The 19,157-nt window shown below is 40.5% G+C and overlaps 1 pseudogene; it reads left to right on the plus strand.

Annotated features, from left to right (window-relative positions):
- The first annotated feature begins 15,132 nt into the window (after window positions 1-15,132).
- LOC103069488 (ataxin-2-like protein pseudogene) lies at window positions 15,133-18,998 on the plus strand (annotated as a pseudogene).
- Window positions 18,999-19,157: the final 159 nt, after the last annotated feature.

Genomic DNA, 19,157 nt, shown 5'->3' on the forward strand with positions numbered 1-19,157 from the left:
TGGGGAGAAAAAACCAAGTCAAACAGGACTTCTCCTCTCTGACCACACATTTGTAAATGATTTTTTTATATTTGCAAAACAAAATCTTGAATGGGTTATTATTTACAGAAGCATTGGAAGATGAAATTCTGCTCAAGAATAAATGGTTTTCTATGCTCTTTATAGTGACTCAGAAATAACTCCCTTCGCACTTGACTTAAACAGCTCATGGGTAGTTCCAGGCTAGATAACTGGAAGAGGTACAATGAGACAATGGAGAAATCACATCTCACCTTAGTTCTCTGCTTTCAGCCTTCCTAGCTTTGTGAGTGATGGCTGAGTGACCACTGCTGACTGTGCTAGCATAGCAGACAGAGACACACCATCAACCAGAGAGTTGTGCCTCTTTTCTCTGAAAGCAGACTAGGAGGACTGAAGTGCTTTGGGTTCAACATAAGTTTAAAAAAAAATTTCTGAATATAAAGAACTGATTTTGGTTGCTTTAGGTCTCCTTAGTTGGATTATATGTTTTACAAGGTCTACAAATGAACAGAGAACCATCTGTTTGAGCTGAAAGGGCTAATACTCAGCCCAAATGTCTCCTTTGCAACTATAGGTGATTTTCAGTGGGGAAATCTGGACACTCGAATTATAACTGTTCAAACAGATTTTATTAGTGAGAGTATTAAAGGTCACTAGAACCTTACATTTATGAAGGTAGTATTTTACATTGGCTTTTATACTGACACCAAGAACGCAGCGTGGTGATGTGTGGTCAGCCTGGCACAGAATGTCAGTAGTCCTTCAGGAACATTTCTCATATCCTTGACAAAATATTGTATTTTCTATAAGCAGTGGTCCCTCCTTTTGAAATCTGAAACAATGGCTTGTCAACAAAACTTCACAAATTTATGAGTATGCATGCAAAAGCAAAGTGAGGAAAGACTCAGCGTTCCCTTTGTGAGTGGGAAATAAGTCATGGGCATTTATGAAATGACTGTGTAAGAGTAGTAATCATTTGGGAAATGTGGGTTGAGGTTACTTAGCTAAGACCTATTATTAGAGCTAATGCCATACCCCTGTGGCTTCATTCACCCCAAAATATATCTAATACAGCCCAATGTGGTCAAGAGTGTACTTACTGCTGCTTCCCATACTAATGAATTTAAAATGACTTGCAGCCCGGGTATCTTTTGATTCTGATATGTGGCTCTAATGGGAATTCACGCAGCTTAATCACTACTCACCTGACTGAAAATACAATGCTATAAAGCCAAGTGGTGAAACCAGCCTCATATATTCTGACTGCTGCTACCTGGGGTAATTACTGATGGTTCCAGTTTTTGCAAGAGGTGACTGTTATGTTTCTATGTGCAAGGAAAGGAGGTCTGCTCACAATGGCACACTTGGGGAAAGCAAGTTCTCTGAATGACTTGAGATTTACTTCTTAGTCTTTAAAAATACATTAAGATTGGCATTTTCCAAGTTAAGTGGCCTGGGAAGATTTTATTGCTTTGGTCAGTTAAAATTAAGAATATAAATTATTGAGCCTATATTTTAATGTTCTCTTGCTTTAAATAGTTGACAGGCATATTGAGAGCTGAAAATCTCACTTATTGGTAATGAACCAGTGCTGCAAAATTACATTAGATATGAAACACAGATTTTCTATAGGGTTACATAACTTTAAAAGCTAGCATTACTATTGATTTATCTACAATATCAAAGGTAAAACATAAATCATTTTATATTTTTTTCTTTATATGGTGATAATGAATAAAATCTATTAATACTAATGACTTTCTGCCCTTTATATATTCCACAACAGAAACAAGTGTACAGGTGTACACACAGAACCCAGAACACCATTTATTTTTGCTAAGAAGATGTATGCTTCTTTGAAAATGGTATATTCCTGAGCATTTACCCATAAAACAAATTATTGTGAGCTAATCAGTTATATTTTGAAAGCTGGAGTTTTTTTAAAAAAATAAAGAGATAAATCTGTTTAGGCTGAAAGGAGGAAACAAAATCAAGCAGTAGATGAGCAAGTTGGTAAAATCACAATTGAGACTGGTCAGTTGTGCTTTGGAGTCAGATCTATCTGGTTTACACACCAGCTATGCAACTTTGGAGAATTTAACATCTCCATCTCCGTCTCAACATCTTCATCTTTAAAGCTAGATAATAATTCTTACTTTACAAGTTTTTATAAAGATTAAATAAATCTTATAAATAATGTAGCTCAGAATTTTACATACAGTATATTTTTAATAATTGGTACCCATTAGAGTTACTCTGTCAAAATTAATTTTAAAAATATTTATGAGGTCTATTTTGTGTTAAGTATTTAGGGATAAACTGGTGAGCAAAAGCAAACATAGTCTGTATTAAAAACAAAAAACAAGCACAGTGCTAACCCTCTTGGAGCTTCTCAGTCTAATGGGGAACATAGTCAAATAATCACATAAATAAATTTAAAATAATTATGACTGTGAAAAGCATATGCCACTGTCAAAGCATGTAATGAGGAAGATGATCAGGGGTGATTTCCTTGAGAAAATGATGATTCAACTGAAATATGAAAGAAAATAGGAAGAAAATAAGTGAAGGATTTTCCATGTAGCACTTATGAAGCATTGTTCTTTAGAGGAAATGAAAAGAAGCTGTTGTTACAGAACCACTTCAAGTGAGGGAGGAAGGAGTTGAGGTGAGGCTCTCCTAGGAAAGGCTGTTTCCATTCACAGGAGTCTTGGAGAGTTTTAAACAGAGGGCAACATGAATAAACCTGAACTTGAAAAGATGGCCCTGGTTGCAGTGATAAGAATGGATTAGAGAGGAGCAATAGTGAATATGTAAAAGCCAACTAGGAAGCCAACTTAGTAGTCTAGGCAAGAGGCAGTGGCCATTTGGAGTAAGGTAGCAGTGGAAATGGAGAGAAGTAGATGAATTTGAGAAAAATTTATGAGTTAAAATTTATGTGACTTGGAGTTGAGCTGTATATGGGCTTTATTGCTAAAGACATATAATAGTACAATCCATCCCTTGTCCACTCACTTTCTTTCCTAGATGTCTATTTTATACCTTCTCCTTTATTTTCAACCCCCTATACTTATCTCCCCATACTCATTCTTAGCTGATAACCTTCTTTCTGAGTCACTGAGGAAATGGAAACAATCAGAAAACAAGTCCTGAACTCCTTAAACTGCATCTACCTACTCACATAACAGCATCGGCACCAGCATCTTGTCTCCCTGCTTTTAGCCTGGTTATATTACCCAAGCTCTGCCTCAAGCTAGCTTGTCCACATGTCCACTTTATCCCATCTACTCTCAACTTCTTCAGTAATTCTCCTCTTATTGTACTCCATCATCTCTCTCTCTCTCTCTGTCTCTATGTCTCTCTCTCCTGGATCATTATCATTAGTGTTTTGTTTTGTTTTTTTAACATCTTCATTGGAGTATAATTGCTTTACAATGCTGTGTTAATTTCTGTTTTTATAACGAAGTGAATCAGTTATACACATACATATATTCCCATATCTCTTCCCTCTCACATCTCCCTCCCTGCCACCCTCCCTATCCTACGCCTCTAGGTGGTCACAAAGCACTGAGCTGATCTCCCTGTGCTACGCGGCTGCTTCCCACTAGCTAGCTATTTTACATTTGGTAGTGTATATATGTCCACATCACTCTCTCACTTTGTCACAGCTTACCCTTCCCCCTCCCCATATCTTCAAGTCCATTCTCTAGGAGGTCTGTGTCTTTATTCCCATCTTGCCCCTAGGTTCTTCATGACCTATTTTTTTCTTAGATTCCATATATATATGTTAGCATATGATATTTGTTTTTCTCTTTCTGACTTACTTCACTCTGTATGACAGACTCTAGGTCCATCCATTAGTGTTCAAAGATGCCCTTTTATCTCATATTTTTAGAAAAAAATCTTGACTCTATTTTTCCCCATAGCTAATGCTCCAGTTTTTTGGAGGGGAGGACAGTGACCTTGGTGTTAAACAAAATGCCTCAAAAGAGTTATTTGTACTTTTTTCTCCAATCCCTACTAGTCTTTCTTTAAACCCACCCAACAGACCTGTACCATTCCACCAAAAGTATAAGAAATTATAGTCAACACGGTTTAGTCATGCACAATTATGTAGGTGGGCCTAGGAAACACAAGAAAAGGCTTAGTCACACTATATCATCATGTTAACTAATCATTATTACAAACTAGCAACCTAAACCTTTTGTGCAAATTCACATCAATTAACCTTCTAGTTGAGATAATGGGGGCTGGGGGGGTGTTATGGATGTTATGCATTAGCGTGAACATTTACAGCCTGTTGTGTCCCTTTCTCTTGACTTACTTCAGCTTCTTACTTCAGCTATCTCAAAAATTTAAGTATTAATTTTTTTTTTTTGCGGTACGAGGGCCTCTCACTGTTGTGGCCTCTCCCGTTGCAGAGCACAGGCTCCAGATGCGCAGGCTCAGCGATCATGGCTCATGGGCCCAGCTGCTCCGCGGCATGTGGGATCTTCCAGGACTGGGGCACGAACCCGTGTCCCCTGCATCGGCAGGCAGACTCTCAACCACTGTGCCACCAGGGAAGCCCCTTAATTTTTCAACTACATTGAATTTATAGATTTTTGTGAAATAATCATACAGGTTCTTGTCTTTATAGGATCATTGCAAATATGAAAAGTAAAAAAAGATGCCATTATTGATCACAAGAACAGCAGAATTTAGAACATATCCAGGCAGAAAGAGAGAAAGAAAGAGACTGAGAGAAATCTTAGAACTCATTTCCTGAAATGATTTGTCTCAACCGGAATGTGTCTCATAGTGAAACAAATGAAGGCAGAAAACACTACAGTACAAGAAGTGAAATGAACAAAGATTTATTTTAACTGGAGTTTTGAGATCAGAGTTACAAATGTCACAAAAATAAATGGTCTGAATGAATGTATTTTATCTGGGAAAATAATGAATTTAATAAAATAAATAAACTGTAAAATATCTTATATTTCTGTTATTATAGACTTCATCGGCATTTCCATTTAAATTCTACATTAGGTATTCAAATTCTCATTTATACATCTGGCATAAATCAAAATTCATGAATTTGTTAAAGGATTTTTGGTGTTGCTATTCAAGCAAATGAGTTTATTCATAATATCTTACAACTTGTTTCTGGTGGTTTAAAATATTGTTATTTTGGGCTTCCCTGGTGGCACAGTGGTTGAGAGTCCGCCTGCCGATGCAGGGGACACGGCTTCGTGCCCCGGTCCAGGAAGATCCCACATGCCACGGAGCAGCTGGGCCCATGAGCCATGGCTGCTGAGCCTGTGCTCCACAACGGGAATGGCCACAACAGTGAGAGGCCCGCGTACTGCAAAAAAAGAAAAAAAAAATAGAGAAAGCCCACGCATTTAAAAGAAGACCCAACACAGCAAAAATAAATAAATAAATATTAAAAAAAAAAAAAAATAAGTTAATATAGCAACTCAGCTAGGCTTAAAGATAGGTACCAAAATATGTACTAGAAAATGTTCTATTGACCAAACTTAACAAATTTTCATCTCAGCTATTATCATTAACACTCCCAATAGCTTTCAGTTTACAAAAAAGTAAGGCAGTTAAGGTATATAATTAAGATAATACGGCATTTGCCTTACTTCTATGCTCAGATTGAATGACCTCTTAGAAAATACTAAGAATAATTTTTAAAAATCATGAAAAAAATCAAAATATAAACTTTTCACTGCTCATAGGACAAAGTCCAGTAACATTAGTTTTAAAATATACACATCATGACTATGATATTCACAATATTCAGTAACTATAAGTTTAGAGCTTATAGCTACTGGAAGCCCTAACTGAATGTGGCTGTTGTGCACTCAAAATAGGGGTGATCCAAACTGAGATACATTCTACGTGAAAAGTGCTCACCAATCTTGAAGACTCTGTATTTGAAAAAAGAAGGTAAAATATCTCATTAAAGACTTCTAGAATCCTCCCAAGAATGTAGAGAGCAGGGCAGAACATTACTTCCGTCTTTATGAAAAATGGTTAGAATAACTTCAAATTCATAACTCTTTTATATCTATTAAAGAACTGAGGTTGCAAAACAGGGATTCCCTGGTGGCACAGTGGTTGAGAGTCCGCCTGCCAATGCAGGGGATACGGGTTCGTGTCCAGTCCGGGAAGATCCCACATGCCACAGGGCAGCTGGGCCCATGAGCCATGGCCACTGAGCCTGCGAGTCCAGAGCCTGTGCTCCACAATGGGAGAGGCCACAACAGTGAGAGGCCCACGTACCACAAAACAAAACAAAACAAAACAAAACAAAAAAACAAACAAAACAACTACCCAAACACTAAAGAGAGACAGGCATCTTCAGGGAGAGGGGGGACACAAACACTCACTTACCAGATGCTGCTGAACACCAACAGGAAGAACTCAGTTATAACAGTTGACAAATGGGTGAAGGCCCAGGGCACACTGGCAGTACAGTATTGAACCCTTGGGAGCTCTAGAAATGGGAGGAGTCCACACCATCTTGCTGGATTTTCTCTGTGAATCCCACCATGTAATTACAGAAAAGATCAGAGAGCGTGAAGAAGGTGTTGATTTTGATGCAGTCCTGGGGGAGGGGAAAGCATCTCTGCGGGAGGGCCAAGAAATGCCACTTGACTTTTTCCCCATCTCCTCATAAGGAACCAATGCCTGTGGGAAGGAGGGCAACAAAGCATTTTACCCTAGAGCACTGAAGGAGGGGAACAGGAAGAACACACTCCTGGGAGGAGCAGGAATATACTCTGGGCCCACACAGCCAGGAAAGGGGGAGAAGAATGGAGTGGACCATGCTTCTGACACCCAGGGACTTGGTTCCTGCTATGGCTGAGGCTTCAGAACAGACAACAGTCACTACCAGCAGTCCAACAAGCTTCGGGTAACCACAGTGTGCAAAGAGCCCCTTTCTGATATGTAGCTACAGCTGAGGGCTGCACAGATCTAATGTAGTGAATGAATCCTCATCCTACACAAAAGGTATCACTATAGGAATCAAAGCGTTCTTTGGGTTTAACCATAGTAACAGCAAGCCGCAAATCTAGCCCAACTTTTACTCAAACTCTTACACTAAAGGCCTAGCAGATGGATGTGTGCCCACTTCCATATATATACATACATGTATAATGAAAAAGCATACTGCCAAGAAACAATCAGAACCAAACTCAGATATGACACAGGTGTTGAAACTATATAACAAGAAATTTAAAATTACTATGATCAATATGTTTATGACTCTAATGGAAATGATAGACAACATGCAAAATCAAATGGGTAACTTCAGCAGAGAGATGGGAATAAGAAATGATTAAATGGAAATGACATAAATGAGAAAAACAGTAAGAAAGATAAAGAATGCCTCCACTCTGTTCAACACTGTGAGGGAAGGCATAAGTGAACTTGAAAATAGGCCAATAGAAATTACCCAAACTAAGCACAAAGAGAAGAAAAAGTGAGCAAAAATAGAATACAGCATCTATAGCACCTGAAAATATCAAGCAGTATAATATACATGTAGGTTGAATTCCAGAAGAAAAAGAGAATTTGGCAGAAGAAATCTTTTTTAAATTAATGAAAAAATAATGGCTGAAAATTTTCTAAAATTAATGACATATGCCAAACAGTAGATCCCCAAACTCAACAAGTGGGAAAATACCAAAAGACAAAAACAAACCAAACCAAACAGAGCAAAACATAACATACACAGGCATATCATATTCAAACTATTGAAAACAAAACTCAGAAAGAAAATCTTGATGACATGCAGAGGAACAAAAATAAAAATTATTGCTGAATTCTCATGAGAAGCCATGAAAGCATTAGACAATGAAATGATATTGTTAATGTACTGAAGAATAAAACAAGGATATCAACCCATAATTCTATAGTCAGTATTCTGTATAATTCTACAGCAGTATTAGACAAGAAAAGTTTAATAATGACTTTCAAGGAGAAGGAATATATTATAAAACAGAAACTTGGACCTACACGAAGAAATGTAAGAGAGCTGGACTAGGATAAAGATAAAATAAGTTTGTACTTCTTAAGTTTAAACAAATCTAAAAAATAACAGACAGTCTAAAGCAAAGTAGTTTGTGTTTACAACAAAAAAATAAACTAAGTTATATCAGTAGCACAAAGGATGGGAGAGAAAGATTGAGAATATACTATTTCGAGATCTTCATGCTACACAAGAAGTGGTATAATGTTTAAAGGGATACGGATTAATTAGGAAAGCATATTGTAATAAAGACAAAGGGAACAAATAGAACAAGTAGTGAGATGACTCTAAGCTGTCCCAGCCACCAGCCTTTGCATCAACCCAACTGAGGGCCCAGACATTATGAAACAGAGACGGGCCACACTTTGTGCACTCTGTTCAAATATTCTGACCAAAAAAAAAAAAAAAATAGAATAATAACAACTTTTTGTTTAAACCATTATGTTTGGGGGTATTTTATTATGTAGTGATAAATAATGCAAACAGTCAGGAATTATTAAATTGCAAGAAACAAAAAATTCTACCCAAATTAGCCCAAATAAAAATATATTTATGATAAGTATAAAGGGATGTCTCAAACACTTAATTTATTTTTTCATTTAACAAATGTTTATTGAGCACTTACTACCTGCACTTACTGAAGATATTATAGTGCTTGGTAATTTATGTGTATTATTTCATTTCATCTAAATATTTTACAGATGAAGAAACTGAGGTCTGAAGCTAAGTTTTTGTCAAAGACTCATAGCTGCTAATAATCAGTTGAGCTGGGATCCAGATTTAGGTCAGATTGTAGCTCTTATAATCATAAAGATCTTCTCTTTTCACCTAAACACTTGATTTTAAGAAACAGTTCTGCCTCACATGCCATCAAAAGTGTTTAGGCAGTAACTCACCTGTCCCTCTGTCTGGTGCCACATGGCCCCTCGTCTATACATAGCTCAGGTCAATAGACTAGCATGTCAGCCATGACATTGTCACTGACTCCTTTGTGGAGAGTCAGTATGAAAAGACAGTAAAGAGACAGCTGATTTCTGGTAGAGTGATTCAAGGATTCTAGTTCAGCATAGCCATTATGAACAGAGGCTTAAGGGTCAGACAAACTGATTCAAATCAGTTTTGATTTGAATCTATTCAAATCTATTTTCTAACTGTGAGGCAAATTTCTTAATCTGGCTAAGTCTCTCAATATTTATATATATTTGGGATAATAAAAATTCACAGATACATATTAGGATTCAAATGAAATAATGTAAATAATGTCCCTGGTTCTCAATTAAGCTATTATTATTTTGGGGCCTTTGAATAACAGGGTGGTCAGTGGATTTATTCACTGAGACATAACCATAGGAAAAAGAATGAATTTTGGAGGGTGAAAGTCAAATTTGGTACATGTTGAGTCTGAATACTTGTGGGACATTCCACTGAAGATTAACCATAGATAGTTGGACACACAGTTATGAATCCCAAATTGAGACTTCTGAATCAATAGAAAACATGGGAAGTTTCTGAGCAGGAGAATGAATTCTGCTGCTAAAAGAAAAAGTTCTGTACACAAAAAATCCTTCCTTATGTGACTCTCTAATAATAAAATACTAAAATGTTGAATATTACAATATTTTTAAAAATCACATAAATTAAAACTTTTAATTACTCTAATCACTTTATGTGTAAATACTTTTAAATATCGCTAAGCAGTGGAGAATGATATATCCCTTAATGTCAATATCATCTGGAATATGATGATTTTTTTGAGAGAAGTCAAAGTTAAAGCTTTGTATTATTCAGGGAATGTGTGGAGACGGATCTAATTTGTAACCTGGCACTAGAGTTCAGCAAGTTAGGACAATGAAGTGTCAAGTGCATCCTGATGATTATGCAAATCACAAGTACCTTCCCTCTAATGGCTGCCACTGTGCCTTACTCTCCTCCCACAGGGTGTCCACCTCCAACTCTAACCTGCTGATCTCAAGTGCCTTTCAGTGTTGGGAATGGAGTGCTGCTTATCATTGGTATTGAGAACATCGTTCATGGTAATGCTAGGCACAACTGAAAATATTTTTTAGCCTGACAAAGCATAGATTGGTAACCTTGCTAAGGACTTCATATAAGCCTTGCAATGATTTGCTGAGATGAAGCACAAAAAGACATGTAACAGGCAGATGGTTGTCTTATTGCATAATATCTGAATAAGAACAATCCAGACTTAGTAACTTCTTAATACCATCATTTTAATAAAGGAAAGTAAAAAAAAAAAAAAGGAGCAGACTCATGACAAAGAAGCTATTGGTAAAGCTAAGAACTTTGGGCTGCAAATACATTGGCATAATATCAGTTCCCCAAAAGGAACTCAGTTCCTCTCATTAGTGGATCTGTATTTAAAGTGTAGTCAATTATTATGATTATATTTTGTTAATAAACAGTTTGGAAAATTTGTTTTTTCTATTTTTAGGTAAGTACTTGCATAATATCCTGGAATTAACCTCTTTGCTCACAAAGCCTAAAACATTTAGTATCTGGCCCTTTACAGAAAAAGTTTGTTGATTAATCATAATTTATTCTTTTAAGAAGGGAAGAGTGTCTTTCCCGGACCACATGTCTCCAGAAGGTCAAAATTACTGCTGGTAAGAGAGGTGGAGTAGGGAGTATAATTGTTGGAATGAAACCCACTACATTAACCTAAAGTATGAACCAGGATGACACATATTAAAAAAACTCCTAATTTGGAATGGCTGGAAGATTGTGAAGAAATGGATAGAAGATGTTGTTTAAAGGTATTTAGTGATCAGATTATCAAGTCACGTATATCATATTAAATAAATTGTTTTGTTGCCTGTAATTTTGGTGTCATATCCAAGAAATTGTTGCCTAGGCCAATGTTATGAAGCTTTCCCCTTGTGTTTTATGCTATGATTTTAAACTTGTGAAAGGTCAGTTGCTCTTATTTGCATGGGTTTATTTCTGGCCTCTATATTCTGTTCCATTGGTCCATCTGTCTGTCTTTTGTCAATATCATACTGTTTTAATTTACTGTAGCTTTGTAATATATTTTGAACTCAGGAAGTGTGATATGTCTTCAGCTTTGTTCTTTTTTCTCAAGATTGTTTTGGCTATTTGGGGTCTATTGTGTTTCTATATGAATTTTAGAATTGCTTTTTCTATTTTGGTAAAAAGTGCTATTGTGATTTTTTTTCTTAAAATTTTTATTGGAATATAGTTGATTTACAATGTTGTGTTAGTTTCAGGTGTACAGCAAAGTGAATCAGTTATACATATATCCACTGTTTTTTTTTTCTTTTAAGATTCTTTTCCAATATAGGCCATTACAGAGTATTGAGTAAAGTTCCCTGTGCTATACAGCAGGTTCTTATTAGCTATCTATTTTATATATAGTATATATGTCAGTCCCAATCTGCAAATTTATCTCTTCCCCACTTATACCCTGGTAAACATAAATTTGTTTTCTACATCAATGACTTTACTTCTGTTTTGTAAATAAGTTCATTTGCATGCTTTTCTTTTTCTTTTTAAGATTCCACATATAAGTGATGTCATATGTTATTTTTCTCTGTCAGACTTACTTCACTCAATATGACCATCTCTAGGTCCATCAATGTTGCTGTAAATGTAATTATTTTGTTCTTTTTTATGGCTGAGAAATATTCCATTTTATATATGTACCACATCTTCTTTATCCATTCCTCTGTTGATGGACATTTAGCTTGCTTCCATCTCCTGGTTACTGTAAATAGTGCTGAAATGAATATTGAGGTGCTGTATCTTTTTAAATTATGGTTTTATCTGCGTATATGCCTAGGAATGGGATTGCTGGGTCATATGGTAGTTGTATTTTTAGTTTTTTAAGCAACCTCCATACTTTTCTCCAGAGTGGCTGTACCAATTTACATTCTCACCAAGAGTGTAGGAGGGTCCCCTTTTCTCCACACCCTCTTCAGCCTTTATTATTTGTAGATTTTTTGATGATGGTCATTCTGACTGGTGTGAAATGATACCTCATTGTAGTTTTGACTTGCATTTCACTAATAATTAGTGATGTTGTACATCTTTTCATGTGCTTTTTGGCCATCTGTATGTATTCTTTGGAGAAATGTGTATTTAGATTTTCTGCCCATTTTTTGATTGGGTTATTTGTTTTCTTGATATTGAGCTGCATGAGCTTTTTGTGTATTTTGGAGATTAATCTCTTGTTGGTTGCTTCATTTGGAAATATTTTCTCCCATTCTGAGGGTTGTCTTTTTGTTTTGTTCATGGTTTCCTTTGTTGTGCAAAAGCTTTTAAGTTTCACTGGATCCCATTTGTTTATTTTTGTTTTTATTTTCATTACTCTAGGAGGTGGGTCAAAAAAGATCTAACTGTGATTTATGTCAAAGAATGTTCTGCCAGTGTATTCCTCTAAGAGTTTTACAGTGTCTGACCTTACATTTAGGTCTTTAATCTATTTTGAGTTTATTTTTGTGTATGGTGTTAAGAAGCGTTCTAATTTCATTTGTTTACACGTAGCTGTCCATTTATCTCAGGACCACTTATTCAAGAGACTGTCTTTTCTCCATTGTATGTTCTTGCCTCCTTTGTCATACATTAAATTATCATAGGTGCATGAGTTTATCTCTGGGCTTTCTATCCTGTTCCATTGATCTATATGTCTGTTTTTGTGCCGGTACCATACTGTTTTGATTACTGTAGCTTTGTAATACAGTCTGAAGTCAGGAAGCCTAATTCCTCCAGCTCCATTTTTCTTTCTCAAGGTTTCCTTGTCTAATTGGGGTCTTTTGTGTCTCCATACAAGTTGTAAACTTTTTTTTTGTTCTAAATCCGTAAAAAATGCCATTGGTAATTTGATAGGGATTGCATTGAATCTGTAAATTGCTTTGGGTAGTATAGTCATTTTCATAATATTGATTCTTACAATCCAAGAACATGGTATATATGTCCATCTGTTTGTCATCTTTCATTTCTTTCATCAGCATCTTGCAGTTTTCTGAGTACAGGTTTTTGTCTCCTTAGGTAGGTTTATTCCTAGGTATTTTATTCTTTTTGTTGTGATGGTAAATGGGATTGTTTCCTTAATTTCTCTTTCTGACCTTTTCTTGTTAGTGTATAGGAATGCAAGAGAATTCTGTGTAGTAATTTTGTATCCTGCAACTTTGCCAAATTCATTGGTGAGCTCTAGTATTTTTCTGGGAGCATTTTTAGGATTTTCTATGTTTAGTATCATGTGAGTTGCAAACAGTGACAGTTTTACTTCTTCTTTTCCAATTTGGATCATGTTTATTTCTTTTTCTTCTCTGATTGCCATGGCTAGGACTTCCAAAACTATGTTGAATAAAAGAACCAAGACTAGAAGTAAGCAAAGAAAAATTGTACCAGGGAATCAGAAAATTATGTTCTGTTGTCTTGGACAGAAGCAGTCTATGTCTGCAGTAACCAGCTTGACCAGAGTCTTGGGAGGATACTGTTCACCCATGTAAGCTGTCAGTTTACAGACTACTGATGGACTGGACATCCAGTGCTCTAGAGGAAATGGTGTATGTCTTCTTAATTAAGAAACGTGAATCTAATGACTATTTTGGAGTTTTGCTGCTGTTTCAATTGTTAATAGTATATCATAATGTTCTTTCCATCATGGTTCAAGGGCAGAGTTCTCTGATGTCTTTCCCTGAAGATCAGCTTTTCAGGCTTCAGATCATGCAGGGTGACTGTTCTATAATGGAGTTTGAATCTGTTGGCAATAAAGCTGGATATGAGCCCCTTGTATTATTTAATCTTATCAGTTTGCAATAGGTAGAATTTGACATTGGAAACGAAATTCCCAAACACATGGAAAGTTTATCATTAACTTGGGAGGAGACAACTTGTGGGTCCTGGAGGGAGTTGGTCTTGTTCCGGTCAAGTCTAATTGGTAATACTTTAGGCCTTGAAATTTCAAGGATTTCTGAGAGCTTTGCTCATAATAATTTTAGTATTCCATTGATTCTCTCTACTTTTCCTGATGGTTTTGGATGAAAAAGACAGTGAAGTTTCTGAATAAAAGGTGAACATTTACAGAGTTAAATAATAGCAATGCCAGTGAAATATGTGCTTATGTCAGTGGAGAGATAACTGAATTTCTTGACTTCCACCACACCCCAGTCAGGAAAATAAAGTCAAGCAATTATTATTATTATTATTATTATTATTAATAGAAGAAGGAGGAGGACTATTACCACTTTTAGGACCATAGTTTCAGTTATTATTTACTTTTTCTTAGGGTGAATCAAGGGCTTTCCTTGATTCACCCTAAGAAAAAGTAAATAATAACTGGAACACAATCATAGCTCATTGCTTGGGGCATTTGTATAAAATCCATTTAGGGATGTTCAAAGGGGCTTCAGGACTTTACCTCCTTTTTACTTCCTACTTTTATAGTTTTGTAAGGATCATGCCATTGGCAGCTAGGACATGTGTTAGAGATGTCCTCAGCAGTAGCCTTATTAAAATCAGGCACCAACGTTATTTTCTAATTGTTGACAATTTATCTCCACCACTGTGTGTGATGTATAAAACATGTTTACTTTACTTGAAATCTTTTGGCTCCAGAGATCTCTTGAGTGCCAAAGTTATCCCCATGAACTATGCATCTTAATCTCTTCCATATTTTTTTCTCTGCATCGTTGGTTTGTCTCTGACGGTCAACAATAACCTCTGTAAGCCCCTTCAACATGCATCTTTCTTAAGTGCTTATAGGCACAATTACTTGGGTAAACAATGCTTGCTGATCATAGTGGTCACCTGCTATGTTTCGTTTTATTTGTTCAGAGGGAGGATGCCCCTGATGGATGACAGTTGGTTTTTGGCCAAGTACCAGAGACATGAGATTTTACAAGCACCACACAGAAATTCTCGTGTTGCCTGCTGGATGTGAAACTATGCCTCCTCCAGGCTGAGCATCTGCTTTCTTTGGGGTTTCTTAATTCGGAAGAAATGTATTGGTCCCTAGGTCATATGGTCATGTGCAAAAATTAAATTTCAACTTACATACATGTTTTGTTAGGGTGGTCAATAAAATGCTTTGAGTCATAATAATGTGTTATGGTGAGATAAAATTATCTGGAATTAAAGGAATGGAACTCCCGACAACGTGGGGTTCGCCCCCGCCCACCAACGGCAGTGGGGTCCCAGCTTCCCAGTCCCCCTCGTTTCCCACAGTCTCCAGCAGGGACCCAGCCCAGGCCTCCCCTTTCCCTCCCTTCCCCCTAATTCCCCTTCCGGACGCTGCCCTCAAGTTGAAACCTCAGCCACCACAACAGACCTCGAGCCCCAGCAGCCACCCCCACGCAACAGGCCGTGGTCCGCTGGCCTCCCAAGAGCACCAGCCATCCCAACGGAGACCTCCTGGGGGCCCCTGGCCTCCACCTCGTCTGCCCCAGGGCCTCCCCTGCCCACTTCCCCCTGCCTGGGACCTGCAGCTGCTGCTGGGAGTAGGCTCCACTGGAGCCGAGGGCATCTTGGCGCCGCAGCCACTGCCACCACAGCAGAAACATCAGGAGAGGCCAGGACAGTGGCCATCGGCAGCGCCAGGGGACAGAGCACAGGAAAGGCACCCCACAGTCACTGGTGTTTGAGGGTGACAGCAATTCCAGAATGCTGCATTTCCTTACAACTGTTGTGGGCTCCACTTGTGATGTAAAGGTGAAGAATGGTACCATCTGTGAAGGTATCTTCAAGATGCTGAGCTCAAGGTTCGAACTGGCAGTAGACGCTGTGCACAGAAAGCATCGCAGACAGCAGGTGGCCCTCGTCAGGAAGACATTGTGGACACCATGGTGTTTAAGTCAAGTGATGCTGTGCTTGTCCACTTCCAAAATGTTGACTTCAATTATGCTACTAAAGTTCACTGATTCAGCCATTGCCATTAACACAAAAGTGGGTGGGGAGCACAAATAGAGGAAGCTTCAGTGCTGGGAGGGGTGGCGACAGCCACAGCGATGACTATGACCTGGAGTCTGACATGTCCAATGGATGGGACCCCAATGAAATGTTCAAGTTCAATGAAGAGAACTACAGTGTAAAGACCGCCTATGACAGTAGTCTCTCTTCTTGTCCCTCAGAGAAGGACAACTCAGAAGAATTTCATCAGCAGGAGCTGTGTGCAGCCCAGTTGACTTGAAAGACTAAACCGAGCCCCCAGTACCGCCTGCAGATCACCATGAAGAATGATGAAGGGTGCACCGAGGAGGAGAACAGTGCAGTTCAGCAGCGGGACGAGAGAGCCCCAGCTTGGCATCTAGAGAGGGAAAGTATATCCCTCTACCCCATCGAGCTCAGGAATGTCCCAGGGGAGGAGTTTGATGCAGTAGTTCTCGTGCCTGCCGGCCTGGCCTTAGCTCTTTGCCACCTCTTGGCCTTCACCCTCTTGACAATAGCAGCCCTAGCCCAGGTTCTGAGACACGCAGTATCAATGGAGACCCCTCCCGCACGTCCCCTAAGGCACAGTGGCCTCTGAGAGCTACCAAGACTCTGTCTTCCCCCAGCAACAGGCCTTCTGGAGAAGCTTCTGTTCCACCTGCTCCTGCAGTGGGCCGGATGTACCCCCTGCACTCTTCCAAGTCAGCTGCCCCTGCCCCAGTCTCAGCTTCCTGTCCTGAGCCTCCCATCTGCTCAGCAGTACCGACCTCTTCAGCTTCCATCCCCGTGATGTCATCAGTTGGGGATCCTGGAGTAGGCTCCATTTCCCCAGCTTCTCCAAAGATCTCACTGGCCCCCACAGATGTAAAAGAACTCCTGGCCAAGTAACCTGAGAGAACACTGCAGTTCCAGGAGCTGTCCTGGATAGCTAGGAAAGTCCCTGGCCTTCAGAACAAACAGAAACGCTTTCAACTGGAAGAACTGAGAAAGTTTGGGGCCCAGTTTAAGTTTCAGCTTAGTAACTCCCCTGAGACCAACCTGGATCCTTTCCCTCCCCAGATCCTAAAGAAGGAGGCCAAAGGGAAGGAGAAGGAGGTCTTTTGGCTTCAGACTCCATGGGAGTTGTTTCTTCCTTTTAGAATCCGTATCACTTAAGGAGGACGAACTACCGTTGCCACCAGCAGGAGGGAGCGAGGGGCAGGATCAGCCCCCTCTGCCTTGCCCAAGCCAAAGAGATGACAAAGATGAGGTCCCTGTTGCTGAACAAGTGAAGAAGTCAACACTGAACCCTAAGGCCAAGGAGTTCAATCCCCAGCTGTCTGTTAATAAATCAACCGGTACTCCAACTTCTCCTGGGCCCCGGACTAATTTAACTCCCTCCATCCCGGTGCTGACAGCAGGTCAGAGTGGGCTATAAAGCCCCCAGTACATTTCCTACATACCTCAGATACACATGGGACCAGCTGTTCAGGCACCTCAGGACAGAAATCCTGTGTCCAACTCAATGCCTGGACAGCAGGACAAGTACCAGAGAGCATAAAGCTCCCTGCCCTCCCAGCACTCAGACAAATACCAGACAGCTTCAGCCCCTCTGATAATGCAGGCCACTGCCACAGCTTCTGCCCCACCTCTGGTGGCTGCCACACCCTATTCTTCCTACATCCCCTACAACCCACAGCAGTTCCCAGGCCAGCCCACCATGATGCAGCCCATAGACCCCTACCCCTCACAGACAGTGTTGGCCCCCATGCTTCAAAGCAACCCACGCATGCTGACGTCAGGGAGCCATCCCCAGACCATTGTGTACCCTTCACCCCTCAGTACACTTCTGCAGAGCAGCCCACCCCCCCAAGCCCTTTATGCCACTGTTCACCAGTCTTACCTGCACCATGCCATGTAGCTCCATGCGCACTAGCCGCAACCAGCCACCATGTCTATTGGGAGCCAACTGCAGTCCCAGAATGTGGACCCTGGTCCCATCCAGCACCAGGTGAGGCAGGCCCCACACCTGGGCAGTGTATAGCCATAGCAGAACCTATACCACCCAGGGGTCTTGACAGGTACACCACCTTCTCTGCCACCGGACCTTCTGCCCAGTCCCGTCAAAGCAGCTTCCCCCAACCAGCCGCTGTGTATTCCATCCATGCCCACCAGCAGCTGCCCCATGGTGTCACCAATATGGCCCATGTTACCCACGCCAATGTCCAAACTGGAATCACAACAGCCCAGCCTCCTCACCCTGGGGATCCCCACCTGCCCCAGATGATGATGCTGTACCTACCCCAGAGCCATGGGGGCTCCCCTCAAGGTGCAATGCCCCAGAGTGGGGTGCCTGCATTCTCAGCTTCCATACCCTCACCCTACCCCTACATCGGACACTCCCAAGGTGAGCAGCCTGGCCAGGTGCCTGGAGGAGCTGATGACAGGATTCATGAGTTCTCATTAGCTGGGGGAATTTGGCTGATGCACTGCAGGTAGGGCAGGATGCACGGGCTCTGGGTGGGGAGTGAGGGGTCTTGGAGGCAGGGCTGTTGCACAGGGCGCCTGCCGACCTGCACCTGTTTGTGATGTAGGGTGAGCAGAAGCCACAGTCGTTGCCAGCAGGGGCTTGCTCTTGGCTCTGTTCTTTGCTTCCTTCCATCCTCCCTCAGTTGTGATCCAGCAGCCCTCCTCCCCGCTGCCTCCTCAGCTCTCAGTGAACCCAACTGTCTCCTGACTTAGCCAAGGTAAGGTCAGCACAGCAGACAACGTCAGGCTGGGATGTGGGGGGCTGAGCTGGGCACATGAGGAAGAGCTCTGGTTCACTAGGAAATGGAGATTGATCTGTGCTTCTGACAGCCCCATGAGACACCTTGAGGAGGCCGGTCCTATCAACACTCCCCCCACACACTACACTGGACGGCATTGGATGAAGGGACAGCTGCTTGGGTTCTAATGTACCTGCTCTCTTCTCTTTCCCCTCCAACCAGTTCAATCTCATCCCTCCCGGCAGCTCCCCTTCCACCCCCCATTGGAACTGAAGATTGTCCTGCCTGTGACCTGAGACCTCCATGAGTGGAGGGAAGAGTGATCTATGTCTCTTCCCCCAGCAGCTCTGAGGAGTCCCAGCCCCCCAGCCCCTTAGCTCCCCCTTGGGCAGCTTTGGAATTCCTGCCAAGCACCTTGAATGGGAAGGGCCTCAAAGTGGGCAGGGCCAGGGTTC

This window comes from Lipotes vexillifer, unplaced genomic scaffold (assembly GCF_000442215.2).
Source record: "Lipotes vexillifer unplaced genomic scaffold, Lipotes_vexillifer_v1.1 scaffold1924, whole genome shotgun sequence".
NCBI lineage: Eukaryota > Metazoa > Chordata > Mammalia > Artiodactyla > Lipotidae > Lipotes > Lipotes vexillifer.